The sequence below is a fragment of the Schistocerca gregaria genome, chromosome 3 (assembly GCF_023897955.1).
Source record: "Schistocerca gregaria isolate iqSchGreg1 chromosome 3, iqSchGreg1.2, whole genome shotgun sequence".
In the NCBI taxonomy this organism is placed as follows: Eukaryota; Metazoa; Arthropoda; class Insecta; order Orthoptera; family Acrididae; genus Schistocerca; species Schistocerca gregaria.
In genome coordinates, this window is record NC_064922.1 from 865857949 (window position 1) to 865870611 (window position 12663).

At 45.0% G+C, this 12663-nt stretch overlaps 1 protein-coding gene and 1 non-coding gene across 2 annotated transcripts in view; one reads left to right on the top strand and one right to left on the bottom strand.

Moving 5' to 3' along the window:
- Window positions 1–12663, top strand: part of LOC126355635 (uncharacterized) — a 427254-nt gene that overhangs the window by 9018 nt on the left and 405573 nt on the right. The gene's annotated exons all lie outside the window — the stretch shown is intronic.
- Trnat-ugu (transfer RNA threonine (anticodon UGU)) lies at window positions 9417–9490 on the bottom strand. Its single transcript has one exon. It is a non-coding gene; the product is annotated as a tRNA-Thr (tRNA).

Consider the following 12663-nt stretch of genomic DNA (forward strand, 5'->3'; position numbering starts at 1 on the left):
GGTCGAGCATGGTGTGCATGTGCACTGAAGAGATCAAATGTTTCAGATGGCTGTAAGCACTATGGGACTTAACATCAGAGATCGTCAGTCCCATAGACTTAGAACTACTTAAACCTAACTAACGTAAGGACATCACACACATCCATGCCCAAGGCAGAATTCGAACCTGCGACCGTAGCAGCAGCGCGGATCCGGACTGAAGAGATCATCGCCAGTCCGTGCCTTAATTAAACATAGGTAGCGTTTGTTCTTTCGGACACGTTCTCAGTTTGGTTTATGTCTGTTTTTTTTTTTCTTCAGAATGTGCATGTTTGATGACTATCCTGTCTGCACTGTGTTTCTCCATACCAATACGTGTTCCGGCCGCGATGGCCGTGCGGTTCTAAGCGCTCCAGTCCGGAGCCGCGCTGCTGCTACGGTCGCAGGTTCGAATCCTGCCTCGGGCATGTGTGTGTGTGATGGCCTTAGGTTAGTTAGGTTTAAGTAGTTCTAAGTTCTAGGAGACTAATGACCACAGCAGTTGAGTCCCATAGTGCTCAGAGCCATTTGAACCATTTTGAACCAATACGTGTGGGTTGTACGATTTTGTAAATACAACTTTCAGCGGTTCTTTTCCTTTGAACAACACATTACGTTCTCGCTGTACCATTTAACAATACACTAATTCCTTCAAATTTGGTAAATGTTTTCCGTTTTGTACACAGAACATGATGCTGCAGTATCTACAGTGAAGCGACAAAGAAAGTGGTACAGGCATGCGTATTCAGATACAGAGATAAGTAAACAGTAGAATACGGCGCTGCGTAGACAACAAGTGTCTGGTGCAGTTATTAGATCGATTGCTGCTGCTGGAATGGCAGGTTATCAAAATTTAAATAAGCTTGAACGTGGTGTTACAGTCGGCGCTCGAGCGATGAGACACAGCATCTTCGAGGTAGCGACGAAGTGGGGATTTTCCCGTACGACCATTTCACAAGTGTGCTGTGCATATAAGGGATCCGTTGAAACATCAAGTCTCCAACATCACTGCGGCCGGAAAAACATCCTGCAAGAACAAGACCAACGACAGCTAACGAGAGTCGTTCAACGTCACAGAAAAAAATGTTCAAATGTGTGTGAAGTCTTATGGGACTTAACTGCTAAGGTCATCAGTCCCTAAGCTTACATACTACCTAACCTAAATTATCCTAAGGACAAACACACACACCCATGCCCGAGGGAGGACTCGAACCACCGCCGTGAACAGTCCATGACTGCAGCGCCCCAGACCGCTCGACTAATCCCGCGCGTCCAATGTGACAAAAGTGCAACCCTTCCGCCAATTGCTGTCGATTTCAGTTCTGGGCCATCAACAAGCCTTAGCGTGCGAAGCATTCAACGAAACATCATCGATATGGGATTTCAGAGCCGAAGGCCCACTCGTGTACCATTGACGACTGCACGACACAAAGCTTTACGCCTCGCCTGGGACCGTCAATGCCGACATTGGACTGTTGATGACTGGAGACATGTTGCCTGGTCAGTTGAGTCCCGTTTGAAACTGTATCTAGCAGATGGACGTGTACGGGCATGGAGCCTTGGAACTTTATAGCTCAATTATGTCATTAACAGTAATGCACCTATTTTATGCTTCAATTAACTCTGCATGTCAACATGGGACTGTTCAAGCTGGAGGAGGCACTGTAATGGTGTGGGGATGTGGAGTTGGAGTGACACGGGACCCCTAATACGTCTAGATGCGACTCTGGAAGGTGACACGTACGTAGTAACCTATCTGATTCACTGCATCCATTCATGTCGATTATGCATTCCCACGAACTTGGGCAATTCCAGCAGGACAATGCGGCACCCCACACATCCAGAATTGCTACACAGTGCCTCCAGGACGCTCTTCTGAGTTTAAACACTTCCGCTGCCCATCAGACTCCTCAGACGCGAAGAGATCTCCAGCCTCTCTTCGGGATTCATGATCAGTCCTGCACCATTAATGGTGTCAATTCCCTCGAGAACTGCTTCAGACATTAGTCGAGTGCATGCCAGGTGGAGTTGAGGCTCTTCTGCGTGCTCGCGGGAGCACTGCACGATATTAGACAGGAGTACCAGTTTCTCTGACTCTTCAGTGTATATTCCAGCTTATATTTAATGTATAGATAATCTGTTAAACTTTACTACACTGTTGCCCCAAATAAAGGGCGGAAGTAACTTTCGCATGAGATGCACTGTCAAAAAATATAGCTCCATGAAGCTTGGATCGTGTATTGAAATAACTGATACAGTACAGAAAGTAAGTGAAAGAAATACGCAATGAGGGGTAGGCATATGCCACTTTTTTTTTCGAAGACAATACGCATACTGAAGTCACTGCTTTTATGACGCTCACCTGGACGTAACACGCCATAGTTTTTAATGGGGTATGTCATGACTACGGACGGCGACGCATGCTCTGCAGCGTCCTCCCGTGCTGGCCACGAGGCCGGCAAGCAGGTCTTCTGGTGGAGCGTTCCATTCCTCGACCACCACGTTTGAGAACTGCTGGATGGTCATTAGTAAATGTGGAGTTGCTGCACCACGTCTCCCCAATAAATCCCGCACGTGCTCGATGGGCTAAAAGCTGAGGCAACACGCAGGCCATTCCATTCGCCGAATGTCCTCTCCTTCCAAGAACTCCTCCACCCACACAGTTCTATGTGGTCGTGAATTCCCTCCGGTGTGCGCTTCTAGCCGCTTCAGTCCGGAACCACACTGCTGCTACTGTTGCAGGTTCGAATCCTGCCTCGGGCATGGAAGTGTGTGATGTCCTTAGGTTAGTTTGGTTTAAGTAGTTCTAAGTCTAGGTGACTGATGACTTCAGTCACAGTGTTTAGAGCCATTTGAACCATTTTTTTGCCGTGAAATCAAATCTATAAAAATGAATTAATTGCAGAATGCACTCCTGAATACACCCACATATGGAAACTGTTCAGTGCCATGATAACACAGACCGGTGAGTGAACAGTGCTCAAAGATTTGGAGGTCAGTACACCCACGCAACACTGCACGACCACTTCTAACTGCGTAAGTAATGATGTTTGGTTAATGGAGCGCTCAACTGTGCGGTCATCAGCGCCTGTACGAAGTCCCATCTTTTACACTATCCAATTTTTCTTTTCAGCCTATCGAGCCACTGTCACTAATGATGATTATGATGAAATGATGACATAACAAAAACCCAGTCCCCAGGACTGCGTAGGTAGAGCAGGTTTTCGAAAAAGTGTATGTTCGGTGAATGGAGTCGCCTGCCCGTTCCGCCTATTTAAATCCCATCCAGCGCACTGGTGATGTGTTGGGCAGACGCACTGCATCACGTTCACGTGAACCGACAGAACCCGACAGTCATCAACCGTGATGGTGTAGGAGTGGAAAGTCCTAGGAAGCTTGCGGTCTGTATGGGAGCAAGTTACTGCCGTTCTTGGTGATCGCAAGCCCTACCAAGAACCATAACCCGCCATTTGTAATGTCCACTGGAGTGTCATAAATGGCGGTGACTTCAGCATGGCATATGGCATCCCCTCATTACATATTTCTTTCAGTTACCTTCTCTACTATACTGTAGCACTTGTTTCTATGTATGGCCCAAATTTCAGCGACCTGTATATTACTTGACAGTGACACATTATGCGAAGGTACTGTCGTCCTTAAAGTTTCGCACAGCAGCGTATACAGAGCGAGTCAAAAGTCCTTGGGCACCTTCATAAGCTGGAATATTAAGGGAGAAATTGAAATGTGATGATGGGAACATAGGTTCGATGTAGGGCCGCAACTTTTGGAGTGAATGTCATTCATGGCCGCCATCTTGAAATCCGCCATTTTGGATTTAAGTCATTTTTTGTAAATGGGAACGGGGGTGTATGACACAGCAAATGACACTCGCTTTAGCTCTGGAATTTAGTGGTGTAATTTGTCTTTGTCTATCTTGCACAGTTTAGAAGTAATTAATGTTCAAAGTTGGGAAATTACCTTCATACCGACTGCTACAACACTTGTTCTACGTGTTGTCTATCCCGTGCAAAGCACAACTGTAATCGCCGCAACCACTCTGACTGCGCACGGAGGAGAGTGGCCGGCCGCGGTGGTCTAGCGGTTCTAGGCGCTCAGTCCGGAACCGCGCGACCGCTACGGTCGCAGGTTCGAATCCTGCCTCGGGCATGGATGTGTGTGATGTCCTTTGATTAGTTAGGTTTAAGTAGTTCTAAGTTCTAGGGGACTTATGACCACAGCAGTTGAGTCCCATAGTGCTCAGAGCCATTTTTTGGAGGAGAGTGTCTCCTGAAATTTGGTCACAGGCGTGTTGTATGTGTCCCTCCAGGTGTCTCAAATCACAGATGCTCTCAGCATCTGCTTAAGATGCCCCCATAGATAAAAGTCAAGGGGCGTTAAGTCTGGGAGACCACTCCACGGGACAACAGCGACCAATCCACTTCCCTGGCAGTTGTTCCTCCAACCATTAACGGATGCCATAGTGTGGAGGCGCTCCATCGTGCTGAAAATAAGATGGGAAAATGCCGTCATCGTCCAGTGTGGAAGGGAACACGAGGTCCTGCAGCAGCATCAGATGCTGTTGTCCACTTAAGATGTTGTAAATGAAAAATGGCCCAATGATGCTGGTGCCCCATATGCCACACCACTCCATTACCTTCGCTGGACTATATTCTCGAATTGGGGCAACACAGTTCGGATTTGCATCACTCCAGTATCGACAATTATGTCTATTAGCCTCCCCATTCAAAGTGAAATACGCCTCGTCGCTGAACAGTCTGTCCTCGGCAAACGAAGGGTCCAGATCGTGTTGTTAAGTAGCCCACAAGCAGAACTCCAACCGGCGATCAGGGTCATCCTCGTTAAGTCGATGTTGAATGTGCAGGCTGTAAGGATGCCACTTATTGGTTTGCAATATCCGGTAATTGGAGGTTTGGCTTATTCCACATGCTAGGGCCACACGACGGATACTTCGTTTAGGACTTTTCACAAACGACGCAACAACCGCAGCTGCAGTTTCCTCATTGGTGTCAGTCCTTGGTCGCCCACTACGTTCCCTATCGTGAACAGAGTCCGTCTCACATTTCAATTTTCCCTTTAATCTTCCGGATTATGAAGGCGTCCAAGGACTTTTGACTCGCCCTCATTATAGACCAGAATTTGGAATTACACGGAAAATTTACAAATATTGAGCGTTACACTACGGAAACTTCTATGCGATGTTGTTATATTAAGGTATACGTATTTACTACTAAAATTTCAACTTCGTAACTTCGAATTTGAAGGGACGTACAAATTTCTTAAAACATCGGTTTTTGTAGAGGTTATTGATCTTGTTGTTGTTGTTGTCTTCAGTCCTGAGACTGGTTTGATGCAGCTCTCCATGCTACTCTATCCTGTGCAAGCTGCTTCATCTCCCAGTACCTACTGCAACCTACATCCTTCTGAATCTGCTTAGTGTACTCATCTCTCGGTCTCCCTCTACGATTTTTACCCTCCACGCTGCCCTCCAATGCTAAATTTGTGAGCCCTAGATGCCTCAAAACATGTCCTACCAACCGATCCCTTCTTCTAGTCAAGTTGTGCCACAAACTTCTCTTCTCCCCAATCCTATTCAATACCTCCTCATTAGTTACGTGATCTATCCACCTTATCTTCAGTATTCTTCTGTAGCACCACATTTCGAAAGCTTCTATTCTCTTCTTGTCCAAACTAGTTATCGTCCATGTTTCACTTCCATACATGGCTACACTCCAAACAAATACTTTCAGAAACGACTTCCTGATACATAGATCTATATTCGATGTTAACAAATTTCTCTTCTTCAGAAACGCTTTCCTTGCCATTGCCAGTCTACATTTTATATCCTCTCTACTTCGACCATCATCAGTTATTTTACTTCCTAAATAGCAAAACTCCTTTACTACTTTAAGTGTCTCATTTCATAATCTAATTCCCTCAGCATCACCCGATTTAATTTGACTACATTCCATTATCCTCGTTTTGCTTTTGTTAATGTTCATCTTATATCCTCCTTTCAAGACACTGTCCATTCCGTTCAACTGCTCTTCCAAGTCCTTTGCCGTCTCTGACAGAATTACAATGTCATCGGCGAACCTCAAAGTTTTTACTTCGTCTCCATGAATTTTAATACCTACACCAAATTTTTCTTTTGTTTCCTTTACTGCTTGCTCAATATACAGATTGAATAACATCGGGGAGAGGCTACAACCCTGTCTCAATCCTTTCCCAACCACTGCTTCCCTTTCATGCCCCTCGACTCTTATTACTGCCATCTGGTTTCTGTACAAATTATAAATAGTCTTTCGCTCCCTGTATTTTACCCCTGCCACCTTTAGAATTTGAAAAAGAGTATTCCAGTCAACATTGTCAAAAGCTTTCTCTAAGTCTACAAATGCTAGAAACGTAGGTTTGCCTTTTCTTAATCTTTCTTCTAAAATAAGTCGTAAGGTCAGTATTGCCTCACGTGTTCCAACATTTCGACGGAATCCAAACTGATCCTCCCCGAGGTCTGCATCTACCAGTTTTTCCATTCGTCTGTAAAGAATTCGCGTTAGTATTTTGCAGCCGTGGCTTATTAAACTGATAGTTCGGTAATTTCCACATCTGTCAGCACCTGCTTTCTTTGGGATTGGAATTATTATATTCTTCTTGAAGTATGAGGGTATTTCGCCTGTCTCATACATCTTGCTCACCAGCTGGTAGAGTTTTGTCATGACTGGCTCTCCCAAGGCCGTCAGTAGTTCTAATGGAATGTTGTCTACTCCGGGGGCCTTGTTTCGACTCAGGTCTTTCAGTGCTCTGTCAAACTCTTCACGCAGTATCGTATCTCCCATTTCGTCTTCATCTACATCCTCTTCTATTTCCATAATATTGTCCTCAAGTACATCGCCCTTGTATAAATCTTCTATATACTCCTTCCACCTTTCTACCTTCCCTTCTTTGCTTAGAACTGGGCTGCCATCTGAGCTCTTGATATTCATACACGTGGTTCTCTTCTCTCCAAAGGTCTCTTTAATTTTCCTGTAGGCAGTATCTATCTTACCCCTAGTGAGATAAGCTTCTACATCCTTACATTTGTCCTCTAGCCATCCCTGTTTAGCCATTTTGCACTTCCTGTCGATCTCATTTTTGAGACGTTTGTATTCCTTCTTGCCTGCTTCATTTACTGCATTTTTATATTTTCTCCTTTCATCAATTAAATTCAATATTTCTTCTGTTACCCAAGGATTTCTAGCAGCCCTCGTCTTTGTACCTACTTTATCCTCTGCTGCCTTCACTACTACATCCCTCAGAGCTACCCATTCTTCTTCTACTGTATTTCTTTCCACTATTCCTGTCAATTGTTCCCTTATGCTCTCTCTGAAACTCTGTACAACCTCTGGTTCTTTCAGTTTATCCAGGTCCCATCTCCTTAATTTCCCACATTTTTGCAGTTTCTTCAGTTTTAATCTACAGGTCATAACCAATAGATTGTGGTCAGAGTCCACATCTGCCCCTGGAAATGTCTTACAGCTTAAAACCTGGTTCCTAAATCTCTGTCTTACCATTATATAATCTATCTGATACCTTTTAGTATCTCCAGGGTTCTTCCACGTATACAACCTTCTTTCATGATTCTTAAACCAAGTGTTAGCTATGATTAAGTTGTGCTCTGTGCAAAATTCTACTAGGCGGCTTCCTCTTTCATTTCTTAGCCCCAATCCATATTCACCTACTATGTTTCCTTCTCTCCCTTTTCCTACACTCGAATTCCAGTCACCCATTACTATTAAATTTTCGTCTCCCTTCACTATCTCAATAATTTCTTTTATTTCATCGTACATTTCTTCAATTTCTTCATCATCTGCAGAGCTAGTTGGCATATAAACTTGTACTACTGTAGTAGGTGTGGGCTTCGTATCTATCTTGGCCACAATAATGCGTTCACTATGCTGTTTGTAGTAGCTTACCCGCATTCCTATTTTCCTATTCATTATTAAACCTACTCCTGCATTACCCCTATTTGATTTTGTGTTTATAACCCTGTATTCACCTGACCAGAAGTCTTGTTCCTCCTGCCACCGAACTTCACTAATTCCCACTATATCTAACTTTAACCTATCCATTTCCCTTTTTAAATTTCCTAACCTACCTGCCCGATTAAGGGATCTGACATTCCACGCTCCGATCCGTAGAACGCCAGTTTTCTTTCTCCTGATAACGACATCCTCCTGAGTAGTCCCCGCCCGGAGATCCGAATGGGGGACTATTTTACCTCCGGAATATTTTACCCAAGAGGATGCCATCATCATTTAATCATACAGTAAAGCTGCATGTCCTCGGGAAAAATTACGGCTGTAGTTTCCCCTTGCTTTCAGCCGTTCGCAGTACCAGCACAGCAAGGCCGTTTTGGTTAATGTTGCAAGGCCAGATCAGTCAATCATCCAGACTGTTGCCCCTGCAACTACTGAAAAGGCTGCTGCCCTTCTTCAGGAACCACACGTTTGTCTGGCCTCTCAACAGATACCCCTCCGTTATGGTTGCACCTACGGTACGGCCATCTGTATCGCTGAGGCACGCAAGCCTCCCCACCAACGGCAAGGTCCATGGTTCATGGGGGGAGGGTTATTGATCTTATGAAGTTAAAATAGTGAATTAATTAGGTTCACATGTATCTGAATCTTTTTGGTAACAAATTGCATTATTTTAAATTATCAAATTTTGCGATACGCCGCTTCACAGTTGCGTGGAGAGAAGGACGGATAGTCGGTGCGCGCTCTTGTCATAGTAGTCGCGATGAGGAGAGGAGGGGAGGGGTGGGGAGGGCAGGAGAGGGGGATGAGGACGGGTGGGGCGGGGAGGGGAGGAGAGGGGAAGTCTCACTCTCTCCGACTCCTGTCGCCAGATATCCGACGTACTTGCTCCCCCACACGCACACCTTCTGCTGCGCTTTATGCAGTTTCTCGCAAGTTTTCCATCATCCTCTCTGTCGGAGAAGTCTTGTCAAGTACGAAGAAAGTTTTCTGTCTCAATCGCGAACCCCATTCTGTTTCCCACTTCAGAGGAAAGTTGCGGTTATCCGCTATCCCGTTATCCTTCACACTGCGTTTGCTACAGCAGTCAGAAATAATTTAGGTTTTTCATCAATTAACAGTTCAAGCAATAGGTCAGAAATGTTTTTCAGCTCAATTGCGGGATTTTCTTCCTCGGCCACTTGCTTGGACTTCGGCGATCTCCTGTGAAATTCCTCGTGCAAAGCATTTCGCTAATACCCTAAAGCGTAGCTTATATTTGTCTCTGTCCGAAACAGTGAATAAGAGTATCATATTACAATGAAATGAACACCCTTAGCTGCTTACAGGCGTTGACATACGTCAGCGGGGACAGACGAAAATGTGTGCCCCGACCGGGACTCGAACCCGGAAACTTCTGCTTACATGGCAGACGCTCTATCCATCTGAGCCACCGAGGACACAGAGGATTGTCCCGCACTACATTCGTAGTGCCCCCGCCCATTATACTCATTACTGGCGGCGCGTTGCCGATTCGCGTAAGAGTTCGGGCACTGTTTGCACTGTTTGTGCATTCGCACAGAAGAAGAAGATGGTCAAGTGACCGGTGAGCCTTATATATATATATATATATATATATATATATATATATATATATATATATATATATATATACTAAGACGTTATCTGTAATGAGTCCGAAAGAACAGATACCGTCTTAGTATATATATATAAAGAGTATCATAGTAGCAGAAGTAGTACCTTTATTAAACCGTACGTTGTTGGACAAGGATATTGAACATGTCGTGCTATTACAGATTAAGAGAAAGAAACTTCATTGGAATGTATAGATTTTTTTTCCATAGTTACGGGTCTAGTTTGACATGGAGGAGACTGATATTCGCATTTTTCCTTAAGTCGTTTAGGGAAATCACAAAACCCTAAATCATGTTGGCTTAATTAAGAATGGAGCCCATACCCTCACGAATACAAGGCCACTCTGTTTGACACAGCAATCCTTTTTTCGTTTTTTCCCTAGAGAACAATACTTTTTTTTAAATATTCTTGGAAAATTTCATAATGTAAAATTTCATAACGTAAAGAGCATGTGCTATACTGTTCATTGCTTTCTGAACACCAGTCACTGCACAGAATACAATAACTTAAATCTGAGATCAGAACCATGAATGCCATGCTTCTTTTGCGTTTCCATTAGCGCTATATCCGGTTTGTTTCCCTGAAAAACTAACTCTGCATTCGTCCATAATGAGGGAGATGCTGTGTTAAGAAAGAGGATAAGATGTTATTATTACCCACTGCAGGGCATTTATGTAAAATTTTCCGAAAAAATGTGCAAAAATCTGCCACGAAATGACGTGTTTTGTTATCATTTACTTACGTTACAGTTCTTACCAAAGCTTTAATATGTGCATAAATAATCAAGCACTGTACAGAATGCACTGCTAACGTGGCACTTTGTAACTAACTATTTAAATAAATTTGTTTTAGCATTATTTTCAGCTCTTCGGGCAATTTTTCCCGTGGCAGGAAGTGTTGTTTTGTGTGTTACGCTTATTCATTCTTGGTAAAGGCTAGATATTATTGCACGGGTAAGGACAGAGCGTTTTTTGCTGTAATTATCAAAGACTTTTGCATTTAAATGTACATTGATGAGGCTAAGCGTTAAGACCATCTGCTCAGTAGCGAGCCGGTCCACCTTTGGAGCGCAGTGCGGCAGCCATCCTGCGTGTCGTGCATGGATAGATGCCCGGTAGCTGGCTCCAGCTGCCCACACACAGGTCACGCAGTGCTCTAAATTTGGGGCCGGTGGTTTGTGTGCGTTGAACTGGCTCCCGAAAGGACAAAGGTGTGTTTAATTTAGAAGAAGATAAAGTTAATTACGAATTTCGTGGTCGAGAAATCTACATGAGTTCACTGTCACTCTCCTTAAACGACTGTGGACTGACGACACGGACAATTATCCCTCGAGAAGGTGCCTCCGCCCTCAGGATTGACCTAAGACATAAAGGCATGCAGGTGGTCCGCAATAACTTAAACGCGGTCCACAGATGACAAAGGTGACATCACTTCTTAACACAGGGAAGCCCAGCGGAATGTGTCTCACAGCATAATACAGCATAACACTGCTACCGACGGTCTGCGTCAAAGGCGGTGAGTACGGTTCGTGCGGCCGTTCGCCTGGATAACAGGCGTATCCGGCCACGACGGTCGGCCTGTCGAAAGAAGCAACGCGGTGATTCATCCGACCAGGCCACACGTTTTTCCTAATCCACTGTTCAGTCCTGATACTCCAGTGCCCACTGTAGTCGTAAATGACGTTTTCGTTGGGTCAACATGGCAACGCGTAACTGTTGTCTGTTTGCAGAGGCTCATGCTCAGAACGTACACTGAACGGTGGCCTCCGATACCCTTGTGCCTGGACCAGCGTTATACTCGACTGCCCTGCTTCACGGAGGGCGAAAGCTACCGACCCTAAAGTTCTGCGATGAGGTAGACGTCCAAACTCCAGCTCCTCACACTCTCTCGGTTTCACCGTCCTCCAAGCCCTTTCAATTTACGCTGACGATACTGCCACTCGAACAGCAGACCATCTCCGCGCCTCCGGCACGCTCCTCCTCTGGCGAAGGCTATAAAAACCTGCCCAGCGTCGAACTCGCTCGTGTCAGTCGATATCCCCATTTGCGGGCCCGTACGTTCACTAGAATGACCCGCCATTCGCCTCTGTTCCGCATAGGCGTAAATACTTCTCTTGACACGTCACGTCCCCGCAGTGCCGTGAGGTGGCATTGAGCATCGAAGTGTGTAGTGGTCATAATGTTTTACCTGATGCATTGCACTTTAGGTCCCCAGTGTTTTGAACAAGTCTTTACAATGAATCCCATCACTAGTTTTGGTTATTATTGCTACGATAATTTTCTGGAATACTGTTGTGTCTAATCACGCCATAACATGTGGATGGACCCCCGGTTTACCGGATCGGACGTTAGAGTGAGGAAACTGCGGTGAAGATGGGGGGCTGATAATACGGGGTGTTCAGAAAGTCTCTCCGCAGTGCCGTATGATTGTTCGCCTGCCCGATTTACTTCTCTTCAAGTGGAATCCCCCGTCATTCCACTGTTTCGTTTATCCCAGCCAACGTCAGTAGTATCATTGGTGTGTGTCGTTACGTGCTGAGTGAACGTTTAAGTTTAGTTCCTTTGTTTCGGTTTTGTCACTGTTCAAATGCTAACCATTGAAGAACGTGTGTTTTAAGTCGAACAAGTGTTCAAAGCTGGCCGTAAATACACAGTTTCATTTCGTCATAACATTTAATTCATTCCACTAGTTCAAATGGTTCAAATGGCTCTGAGCACTATGGGACTTAACATCTGTGGTCATCAGTCCCCTAGAACTTAGAACTACTTAAACCTAACTAACCTAAGGACATCACGCACACCCATGCCCGAGGCAGGATTCGAACCTGCGACCGTAGCAGTCCCGCGGTTCCGGACTGAGCGCCTAGAACCGCTAGACCACGGCAGCCAGCTCATTCAACTGTTTCATTTATCTCAGCCAGTGTCAGTAGTATCTTTGGTGTGTGTTGTTACGTGTTGACCTGAACGTTTTAGTTCCT